Consider the following 12,328-nt stretch of genomic DNA (forward strand, 5'->3'; position numbering starts at 1 on the left):
CTTACAGGTGGTATCACATTTGTTCATATTTGTGAACTCCCTTGAGGAAATTTTCATACAGTGTTTGTTTTAAAATGAAAAACCAAAGCTCATTTTAATGGGGAGGACAAAATCCATTGTTCTGTGAATTGCATTAATATAAATTCTGTGTGATAAATGAAAGAAAAAGTAAAATATAATTAGAATTTTGGTCTGGACATAGCCTTAAAAACAGAGCATTCTTTTAAAAATTTATTCACTTGGTTTCATTTTCAGTTGTTCAAAATAATCTGGAAGATTAAAGACACTGGCTAAATTCCTACCGATTTTTTTTAATGGCACCATACATGTTGTGGTATAAATCACAGCACCACTGTATAAAACATGCTATAAAACCATTTTAAAGCCATTTTTATGATGAGTCTACTGTAGAATGCTGACATAAACTCACCATTTGCTTGACCTCTGTGTGTTTGGAGACAGGCTTGGAGCAAGTAGATTCCTTTCTCTGTGTAGCTAGAAATAAAATCTCTAACACTGATCTTGGCTCATGCCACTGAAGGCAAAGTGTAGCACTCATTCAGAGCTCCGGGTAATATGTTGGTCTCTGTTGCATATTGAATATGGACAATTTTTCCCTCTCAAGGAATCATTGTTATTTAGAGGATTGTTTTCTGCTGTGCTTCCCAGGGACTTAGCATCACCTGCCAATGTGATGTAGTAATGACAAGTGTTTGGCTAGGTCCAGAAAGGCTTTGGTTCATATCTTTGCTCAGCTTGAAGGTTACTGGGTGATCTTCAAGCAGTCATTTACTGAGCCCAACTTACTTTTCAAGGTTGTAGGGAGGAAGAATGTCAGAAGGAGATTATATGCATAAAATAAGTAAAAAGTTGTCCAGATGTGATGCCCTTAAAAACAACTGCCTTAATTCACAGTGGTCACATTAGAGTTCTGATAGAGTCAAAGTAGAGGGAAAAATCAGAATGTTTTAAACACAGATGTTTACGATGAGCATGAACTTTTTACTGTTTTAGTTCATGTCCTTGTAGGTTTTTACTGTAAAATAACACTACATATTTATTGGCGCTTTTGAGAAGGAACTTTTGGTTGAGCTCCAGAAGGTGAAATAACTTTACCCAGAGATTTCTGTAGCAAATATAAAGCTGCTCATTCTCCCTTCTGGTAAACAAGAACGGCTGAATATCTGTCAGAAATCCAATGGGTGGTTGTTGCCAAGGAGTACTATCCATTTGAAAGAAGTAACTTCATTTATTTCCTGTAGCTTGTTAACAGGATAGGAATATGGGAAAGTACTTCCCTGGGATTGCTCTTCATGTGGTAGATTACAAAGAAATAGGCATACTGTTTTTTTGTAAGCGTTACCTGATCATTTGCAGTCTTTTAAGAAAGCACTATCCTGTGTCAAGTAAGTTAATTCTTACTGGACCCAGCAATTAAACTATTTTGAAGCACTTACTCTGTCTTGTTTGTTGAGCAAAGCACTTTCTTGGGGGCTTAGAATAGTAGTGTATTGACAGAAAGTGAGGCAATCTGAACTACCTCCTTTGTTTGCTGGACCTTTCAGTCTTTTGTCACCTTTGACTGAAATTGCAGTACTGTATCCACTCAAACAATGCATCTTCTTTATTTCATTGTTGTTGCCAATCACAAAACAATGTATAATAATCACATGTCTTGTATTGTTTCCTGGTTGCCTCCTTACAACAGTGTGTACAGAGCAAACACTCTCCCCTCTCCCTTTTGGTTCCACTTCTTTGTTTTCTCATGCAGAGCACTGAATGGGGACATACCTTGTCCATTATCAATCCCTTGCTTCTGGGAGTGGAGAAATGATGGTTATCTTGTTATTTAAACTGTAAACTTGACTGTCTGGCACATAAATTCATAGATCCTGCTGACAGATGTATCATCTATTGCTCCAGCAATTGGTATGTTTGGGCGTGGAAGTTCCATTTGCCGGTACTAATCTAAATGAAGATGAAAAGCAAGTGAAGGGCATTCTGAAGGGGTATTGCCTTTCTATGTCCTGCTTCCTCAACAAATAAGGAGGTTGGCATCATGGCTTTATTTTCCATGGTGCAGTAGCAGAGAGCTAATAAAGTGAAACATGGTGGATGGCAGCCATTGTAACCCTATTGCACCTTCCTGGCCTTCCAACTCAGAGAAGCAAAGAAACTCTTTCGATAGGGGTGAAGATTTGTATGTGGGATGGTTGACATTGTAACACTGCAATTATCACATTTAGTAAAGCCACACCGAATAGAAGCATGTACGTGAATGTTCAAAGCTGAAGCAAATGACAGGAAAATCAAGAAAATATATCCACCGCATTCTCTTACTGCTGACAGAATGGATGGCACCGCCTCTCAAAGAAGGGGGTGGAATGTGTTACAACAGTGGCTTCAAGCAAGGGATTAAGTACTGTTCATTTTCTTACACCTTTTATCTTGCAGCGTGAAATGACAGGCAAATGACTGTGTATGCCATTTGGAGTGTAATCAACAAAGTGAAAGCCATGTTAGCATTCAGCAGTGGGAACTATACCCACCATGTGAATTAGCTCGTATACCTAGAGCATGCACAGTCCAAGAAAACTTGAACCCATACTTTGTAATGTTTCTCATTTCTCTTTATCCCATGTTGTAGCAAAATCACAGTACAGAGGAAGCAGAGTTTCATCTGGCATTTGGTAAACAAGTTGTGTGTGAGCTGTAGAAAAGCACTATCTTCAGTCTTCAAAAAGGACACCAAGAAGATGGTTTCCTGTTCTGTTATTCCTATACAGTTACTTGTATTTTCTGTTGGTCCAAATTAATCATTCTGAAGCAAATAATTCTTCTGCTTTACAAAGTGCAGAATTTTTTTTAGATTGCTATGAAACTTGGAAAATTACTTTTTAAAATGTAATTACTTCCAGGGCCCTAAACATTGCTATTTCAGTTCCAGTTTTAAAGTAAGCTCACCTTCCTGTTTTTTTCAAAAGTAGCTAAATTAGTTAAACACACACACACACACACACACACACACACACACACGCGAATTCTACAACTCACTGGCCTTTGTTGCAAAACACATTGTCCTCCTATCTGCCTCATTGTTGCATCAACAGTCACAACAGAACTGGGCAACAGCATGAACCAACCCAGTACTACAGCCCTATAATATTTCTCCTCTATCATTCAGTAAAGCCACATATCCATTAACTGTAAACAAAACTAAAATTTTTCAAAAGGAGTTAAATGATCCCTTATTATCATCATCACATAATGGAATTAATTATTGGGAAGGGCGGTTCCTTCCAAGTGCTGGAAAGGGCAGCATAATATTTGGAAGATGAAGAACTGAAATCTAGAGCATCAAATAAATAAAATATTTTATTTTTAAGCCTCTTTTTAATCAGCAAAAGCAAACAGATGGCTCTTAATATATAATTTGGCTGCATGGATGGTTGGCTAAACTAGCCTATTTAAGTGCCAAATATTGGAACAGCATTTTAAATACCCACACTTGACTCACCTTTATAATGAAATAGCACTCCTCTTTACCACTAGTCAACATTTTCCTTTTTATAAACTTTTCAGTTGTTGTTTTTGTCTTTTCTGTGTATTACTAATTATTAATGTAAAATCCCACATATTAATTTTCAGTGCTTGTTTTGAGATCTGATCGTCTGTTACACTTCTCTGCTAGCTTGGCGTTTGTTGCTTTTGTGTAGAAATGAATTTGGAAGGCAAGGTCATCATCAGAATTATAAGAGGATTCATCTGAGCAAATCGCAAGCGCTGGACTTCATCAGATGTTGACTTGATTGTTGATCCCTCTGTGGTAATCCTCCCACAGTTTAGTTACACGCATCCCAACTATACACCTCTGCTTCAGTTTTTTACAATAGTCACTAACCCACACATTAACCTATATTATGTGTGTGTGTGTGTATAAAATGCAAAATTAGAATACCACTAGTTTTGTGACTTGCAAGCAAAGAATATTGTACCTTCCTTCTTCTTTTGACAGGTATACTGCTCTGGCAGCCTTGCTGGCAGTAAGCTTGTAAACAAACTAGATGGTTGCATGTGATCCATAAAGTAATATGGAAAAGCTATACAAGATATGAGCCCCTATTCAAATAGGTTCTGAAGCCTTTGGGTTTGATCCAGACTAATGTATGCTGCAGTTCTCTGCTTATTTATCTAGGAATAAGCCACTCTGAGATCAGTGAGACTTGTGAATACAAGTGTGTAAGATTATACTGTGACATTGCATTTAGTTCCTCTTGAAATGAATGGGACAAGTTGAGTAAGGGCTAACATTTCCAACTGATTATAGTGAGATGTTCTGTATATACGTACAGTTTTGCATTTATATGCCACCTTCCTCCCAGAATTAAAGCGAAGCAAAAGCAAAATTAATTCAAAGCAGCTCACTTAGTTCAAAAACAATAGAAAATTTTAATGTAATATTTAGTATTCTGTTCTTTATAATCTAAATGCCAAGTTCTTCAGATAGTTTATGTGAAATAAAATTTGCCCATGGTACTACCCCATGGGTTTTGATTGATGCTGTCTGGATTTCCATGACTTGGGTATATTGCTGTCTTCAGGTAAAAAAGGTAACTCATTAACCCCATATGAGGTATGGATGTCAAGGGCAGAAACAGCCAAGAGGCTAGCTTTGCAAAACATATGAAAGGGCACTTGATTTCTACAGAAATGTGATGTTTCACAGCTTGTTTCATTTAGCTCAGGACTCATTTGCACATTGGTTGTGGCATCGCAGATACTTTGGAGGGGTATGTTTTATTTCCTAATAGAGAAGCTGCTGTGTGTTTCTGCCTTTGCAGTCCCTGTGGCCTACAGCATGCAGATGCATTAGAGTGTTACAGCCCCTTCCATGTCCCAGCAACTTCTTATTATATTTTAGAATATAAATATATAAATATAAATATATAAATATAGCTTTACAACTGCAGATAATTTTTAGCTCTGTCTTGTTGGCTTTGAGATTTCATGGTGTTTTGGAATATGGATGTATGTAATATGGGGCCCTTGGATGTTGATCTTGAGTGTGTGCAGACTGTGGAATGCTGTTGGAGTTCAAGAGTTCCCACGGTTTTCCTTCTAAAAAAGGCAACAAAATTCTGCTGCAGCTGTTGATCTGATACCAAATCTGGATTTCCCCCCCTCCTTGCTTTCCCTTTCTCTCCTCCCGCCTCTGCCCCCCCCGCCCACCCCCTAGCAGCTGCAACAGTTTCACTTACTACTAATGAATGAAATCTTTTTCAGGCTGAAGCAAATGGGCAGTAATGAACCTCTCTCTCTCTCTCTCTCTCTCTCTCTCTCTCTCTCTCTCACACACACACACACACACACACACACACACACACACAGAGGGGTGTATAGAGTGTGTATTTATGAGGAGTGAAAAGCTTCTGGCAGGCTATAAATGCTTTGGTTTAACAGCCAGGGCCTCTTCTATCCTTGTAATCTGTGTCTAGCTTTGCTTTTAAACCACAGCACATCTAAAATATTTATAAGTGGCATATGCAGTATATATTTATACTTTTAAAACGTTTAACAGTAGTGTATGTGTGTGTGTTTTTTAAAAGGCATTTCACCTTTGCAAATACCTGTAATCCTGTCTTTTTAAAGCTGAAAAGCCAATAGGACCAATCTTCTGACTTGGTGCCCCCCAGAAGCTTTGGGTTGCAACTCCCATCATCCCCAGCCAGTATGTTCCGTGGGGATGGTGGGAACTGGAATACCAGAAATCTAGAGGATCCCAAGTTAGGGAAAGGTTCATCTACAGTGTTTGGACCGCATGAAAGGAGCTGTTGATAGCTCTGTGGTTTAGGCGTCTGGCTGTGGAGCCGGAGGTTGGGAGTTCAATTCTGCTCTTTGACAAGGGTTGGACTCAATGATCCATAGGGTCCCTTCCAGGTCTGTAGTTCTAAGGTTATTATTATTTACAGCTATGAAATGGAGCAGATGACAATGGGCAAAATATTGCATTACAGCTTTAATCTACTACTGAATTTCTGGAAGGAGAAGCCAAGTACGCATTTATTGTACAATATTAATGAGAATTCCCAGCAGATCTTTAATGCAGGCAATGGAACAAACATCATGTATATGATTCCCTCCCACTCTGTCTGTTGAAAACAGGGCTTCAGATGGGCAGCCATATTCTGGGCAAAACAAGAAGTTTTTTCAGAATCCAAAGCCTGGATTACAAGCAAGAGAAACGCTGCTGTAATCAGTGTTAACACTGAGCTGTGTACCACAAGCAAGCATCTCTTGTGTGTACTGGGCTAATTCACATGCCCATATCAGCATGTTGGAATTCTGGCCTGGGCGATCCATGTGATGTTCGGTAAATAACTGAAGCAATTAGGACTGCTCCACATGCTCTGTTAACCCCTAAACTCAAGTTGCCTATGGGAGATAAAACATTTTTAGCTTTACTGGTGAGTTCCTGTTCAGATATCTTGAAACTCTGCCTCCCCATTGCAGTGCTGGAATTGTGACACAAAGAAAATGAAGGAGGTCATCTTTAGGGTACCTAAAACCTGCACCTATGTATATGTTATATTCCATTGCCAAGTATTTCTCCCTGCTAAAGAGCCCTTGCTGCGGTGCTTCATTTCATTCAACAGTCATAACCTAGTTGACTTTCTGGATAATAAGTGCTACATTGCTGTAAAAATTCTCCCCCCCCCTCTTTTTTTTTTTATCCTGAAAGGGAAAAGATCATAGAATGGTCAGAAATGTTCTAAGCAAATGTAACTAACTTCTGTTGCTTCAAGCAAAGCGACCTAGGAAAATGTTGAAAAGTTCAAACAAAATAGGGACGAGGCAGTCATAAACATTTTTGGAGGTGAGAATAGAAGAACAAGAAGAATGTCCAGTGACATTGCTCTTTTTTCAACATAAAAATTGTTTTATGGAGGGGAGATCTCCTGCTGTTCAATACATTTCAAAGCAAAATCTGATTATGCTCGGAAGCCTTCTGAAGGATTCTGCCTTGGCCCTGGGGCACAATTAATTGCCCAGCAGTGCTCCTTCTCTTCCATTTCCATAAATCTTTAATATCATGTTTGTTTCTTTGGCACAATTAATGCATTCAATAAGTATTTCTAAGGCCAATTAATGTTTTTAACCCTTGATGCACTTGCAGGGCAGTCCAACACATGTTTGCTCATAATTCCCACTAATTCAAGGGGCCTTGTACCTAGGTATGTGTGCAGGACTTGAGGCTTGCCTTAGCTCTGTTGGCCAAGGAAGTGTGTGTGTGTGTGTGTGTGTGTGTGTGTGTGTGTGTCTGTGTCTGTGTGTGTGTGTGTGTGTGTGTGTGTGTGTGTGTGATTTAAACCTACTGAATATTTATAGCATGCCTCCTTAGATACTTGGGGTTGTTGCTTATAAATATATAATAGCACACTGAACATTATGCATGAAACATTCATGTTTTTTTACATACTTAACCCATATTTCTGACATGAACTCTTTCTTCCAGGGGCACATGATGTATATGGAAGAGGATGTTTCTTTACACAATGTTTTATCGATGTTTTAAGAAGATACAGCCGTTCACTCTAAAATATAAACCAATTAGCATTAGTGACAATGAAACAAAAGAGGAAAGTCAGAACAGAAGAATTAAAGCAACGATATTTGCTTTGTGACAGTTGAGGAAAACATCATAGATACTGTACAACAGGAGCTAATCTGGCATCTCCTTCAATGAGGTTGCATGGGTGACTTCTCAAGCTCTCAGCTGGCTGCTCTGACATAGACTTATATAGGGTACTGTGTTTCCCCGAAAATAAGACCTAACCTGAAAATAAGCCCTGGTCGGATTTTTCAGGATGCTCATAATATAAAGTAAAGGTAAAGGTTCCCCTTGACGTTTAGTCCAGTCGTGTTTGACTCTAGGGCCCGGTGCTCATCCCCATCTCCAAGCCATAGAGCCAGTGTTTGTCCGTAGACTGTTTCCATGGTCACGTGGCCAGCGCAACTAGACACAGAACGCTGTTACCTTCCCACCGTGGTGGTACCTATTTATCTACTCACATTTACATGCTTTCAAACTGCTAGGTTGGCAAGAGCTGGGACAAGCGATGGGAGCTCACTCTATCATGTGGATTCAATCTTACGTCTGCTAGTCTTCTGACCTTGCAGCACAGAGACTTCTGCAGTTTAACCTGCAGCGCCACCATGTCCCTGGTGCTCATAATATAAGTCCTACCCCAAAAATAAGCCTCAGTTAAGTGAAACCCCACCTTCCACCCTTGTGCAGCAACCAGAAGAAGATGACATGACCGTACTATTTGAATAAATGTAGATTGTTGTACAAGAAAATAAAACATCCCTTGAAAATAAGCCCCAGTGCATTTTTGGAGCAAAAATTAATATAAGACTCTGTCTTATTTATGGGGAAACACGGTATTTGTATGAGTTGCTTTATCAGTTCACCTGTTAGTATTATATGCTACCCAAGTGATGCTAATTTGTATATGATCTCTCCAGACTGGTGTGGCCTCCATCTAGGTCAGGAGCTGCTGAAAAGAAAAGCTATGTAAGAAACATATTTTCAGTACTAGAAATGTAGCAGCCTTTTAAAAGTGTTTTTAGTACTGTATTTCAGAATGATACATTAGTAATCCTGGACCAAATCCATCTACGTACTGTACTTCTATCACCCAGATGTCAAACTCCTGTGGAAGATCTCCCCAGTTAGGATTTTGTTGCCCTGTCATAAACATATTCATGCATAAAAACCAGTAGCAGTTAATTATGTTATATATTGCACTTCTTAAACGTATCCCTCAGTTTTCCACAGTGGCTGTACTTTCTTTATTGACTTTATCTAGCGCATAGTTCAGCAGTGGGTCTATGTTTTTTACTATAGGTGCTCCAGCCTTCTGTTACATGCCTTCCCTTTGAAGTAGGAATACTTTGAATAAAGTGAATATTGATGATTGTTGTGGATGTTTCGGGCTCTTTGGCTGTGTTCTGAAGAACATGGCCAAAGAGCCCGAAAAAACCACAACAACCATCAGATCCCGGCCATGAAAGCCTTCGAGAATACAAAGTGATTATTGTTATATGCTCTGGATTATTTGGATGCAGAAGGATTTTTTTCTTCTCATAATGCAAATGGTACCAAAAATGCAAAAATTACAGATCGTGAACAATGCATCTGATGACATGGGCTATAGTCCATAAGTAAGGTGAAGGTAAAGGTTCCCTTTGACAATTGTCCAGTTGTGTCTGACTCTAAGGCAGGGGGCGGTGCTGATCCCTGTTTCCAGGCCATGGAGGTAGCATTTGTCTGTAGACAGTTCTTGGTCACATGGCCAGTGCGACTAGACATGGAACGCTGTTACGTTCCCACTGAAGTGGTAACTATTTAGCGACTTGCATTTTTACATGCTTTCGAACTGCTAAGTACTTTATGCCAGATACGATGTCTCAGTCTTATGAGACTGTTTATGTTTTCTGTTCATTTTATGGTCCGAGATGTGTGTATCTATTGTATCCCCTGCTTTCTGTGCTTCTTTTATTAGTATTAAACTGTGGTTGGAGATAAGTCAATAGAGAGGAACTGCAGAAAACAAAGGAACCAAAAGTACAGCAACAATGTGAAGACAGTAGCTAACAAAAAAAAAAAAAAAAACATGTGAAATGGAAGAGCAGAGAGGATGACAACAACAGGCAAACAGCAGGACTAGGGTAGGGTGACATAGCTGATTCCGGCGGCAGATTTTGGGCTTCAAGAAAGGGGACCAAATCATTAGCTATTTCATTGGGTATTCTATGGATAAGGAAAGATGCTTGTGGGATTTTCTGTTTTGTGTAGCAAAATAATGTGACCTGCATTGAGAGGCTATGAACCTTGACTTAGGTGGATGACAAGGGGCCTTAGGTAGCAAAATGTCTGGAGTTACCCATGGCAGAAAGAGTCAGCATGAGGTGGGGCATGGAGGAGAGGCAACAAGGCAATGAAGAGAGAAAAAAATCAGGAATGGCTGAGGACGTGTTGCCAAGAGAGGGTACTGCGGGATGGGGAACAGTCCAGAGGGGAAGATCCTGATGTTATGTGTCTTTCAGGTACAAGTTGCTGCCTCTGCAGCTGCTACCATTATTCAGAAGAAAGAAGTTTGTGTGAGTTCAAGTTCTGGGACATGGCCACATGGCAAGTGGTGACAGGATTTTGGCAGAGAAAAAAAAACTCCTTAGCCCCGAGGAGCAACATTTACCTGCTTTGTTGTCTAAATCCAAACAAAACCAGCAGGATAAAGTTGCCACTTTTATCATGGTCCTCTCCTGCATTTATTACTAATAGTTCTTCCCTCCATCCTGCCCTTTGGACTCATATTATTAACCCTGATTCTTTGTTACAAAAAAACAGAAGACTGTTGAAAAAGGTACTGGAGAGGTGCCACCAAGAGGCCAAAAAAGCAAGCTATTAAGCTAATGCATGATCAAATGGAAGTGTACAGTATCTAGTAACAATTGAGCCTGGTATCTATTCATGTTCTCAGTTTCCTGAAAAATAAAGCGTATATTGTGTCAGGGATAATTTGCACAAAGGAACTGGAGTAGTATTACAATAGTAACCTTAACCACAAAGCCTCTGAAAAGAGCTGTTTTCCTCTTCTAAATAATCTAATGGAGAAAAACACTATGGAAAGATTTAGTGAAGTTACTTAATATGTTTGGGTCAGGTTTTCTGCAAAGTTTAGCTTCCAGTTTCTCAGGACATAGAGTCCTGCAGGATTATGCGGGCATTTAAATCTTCACTTATTGAGAAGGGTCTGCCACTGCAAGCTCAAAAGAACAGTACTTTGAAAGGAAGGAGAAAATTTTGATTCTTCCAAAAAAGAAAGCTGCTCTGTAGAGTATTAAACCAATCAAGATACAGGATCTGTCTTTTCAATGAAATTATGTCATTTGAAAGAATAAAAGGAGACCTATTGTTTGTTAATAATAATAATAATAATAATAATCATGTACCATCAAGTCAATTTTGATTTATGTCAACCCTCTCCAGGGTTTTTCAGGTAGAGAATCCTCTTTTTCAGCTACATTAAATATGGCTTCAGTAGCCAGACATATTACCCATGTGGGTAAGAAAGGATTGTGAAATCTAACTGAAATTCCAAAGGTCCCACAGGGTGACAGTTTGAACGGTGGTCCCTAACAAGCATTTGTTGCTGCTGGTATGGACCATCGAGTCAGAATTGACCTATAGTGACCCTAACAGGGCTTTCATTATAAGTGAAGTGTTTAAAGAGCGACTTTACCAGTTCACACCCACAGTGAGCTTCCATGGCTGAGCAAAGATTCCAACCCAGCCCTCCTGAGCTCTAGTTCAGCACTCTGTCCACTACATCACACTGGGCATCCCAACAAACCCTTAACAACTGTTAACTTCCACAGTTACAGTAATATAATGATACCAGACCTTTTATACTGTACTTCATATTCATTGCTACCTGTCTATGTATAAATGTTTGGCTATATTCCATACATCTAAAGAACTAACCTGTTGTCCTTATGCTAAATAATACTTGTTTGTCTTTAAGGTACTGCAAGACTCTCATTAGTTCTGGGAACCAGACAGAAGCTTCAGCAGTGCCTTCCCATTTCACTTTCCATCAAAATTCCTGTCACCTATGATTTCTGGTATGTGACAGGAAGCTTTGGAAATTGTGTGTGTGTGTGCATGAGAGAGAGAGTGAGAGAAACTTGAGTTCCACTGATTTGCATGGCATATATTTGGATGTATGATTTCTGTATCTGCAGCCCAGTGTGATGTACTCAATAAAGTGATGGCCTGGAACTCAGGAGACCTGGATTTGAATCCCAGGTTGGCCATGAAAGCAGTATGAGTGTGTGTATGTCTGGTAAAACCACTCTTTAAATATCTCACGGACCTGTTAAGTTTGTTCTAATTTGGTTCAGACTTGATGAGACAAAACGCAACACATAACATTTCTGTATCTAAATAAATACAGCTCTATCCATTTCCAGATTTCAATTTTGGAGTTTCTAAGGCAAAATCGGAGACAACATTTTCTGAAGCAGACAGAACACCTTTCTTAATAAAGTTCAAATGGCACTAATATATTGGTGCAAATCCACCCACTCCCATTTAAACATCTGTGTGCTTAAAGGGACAATATTACAACACAGAAGGGAGTCATCCTCAGTTTGCAGTGCAAATATGATCCCTTGGAAGTAATAATCACTGTATAAAAGGGACTTATTCATAAGCAAATGAACTTAGAATAGGAGTCTCTGTCACATGCTTTAGGCTTAAGAC

This window comes from Pogona vitticeps, chromosome 2 (genome assembly GCF_051106095.1).
Source record: "Pogona vitticeps strain Pit_001003342236 chromosome 2, PviZW2.1, whole genome shotgun sequence".
In the NCBI taxonomy this organism is placed as follows: Eukaryota; Metazoa; Chordata; class Lepidosauria; order Squamata; family Agamidae; genus Pogona; species Pogona vitticeps.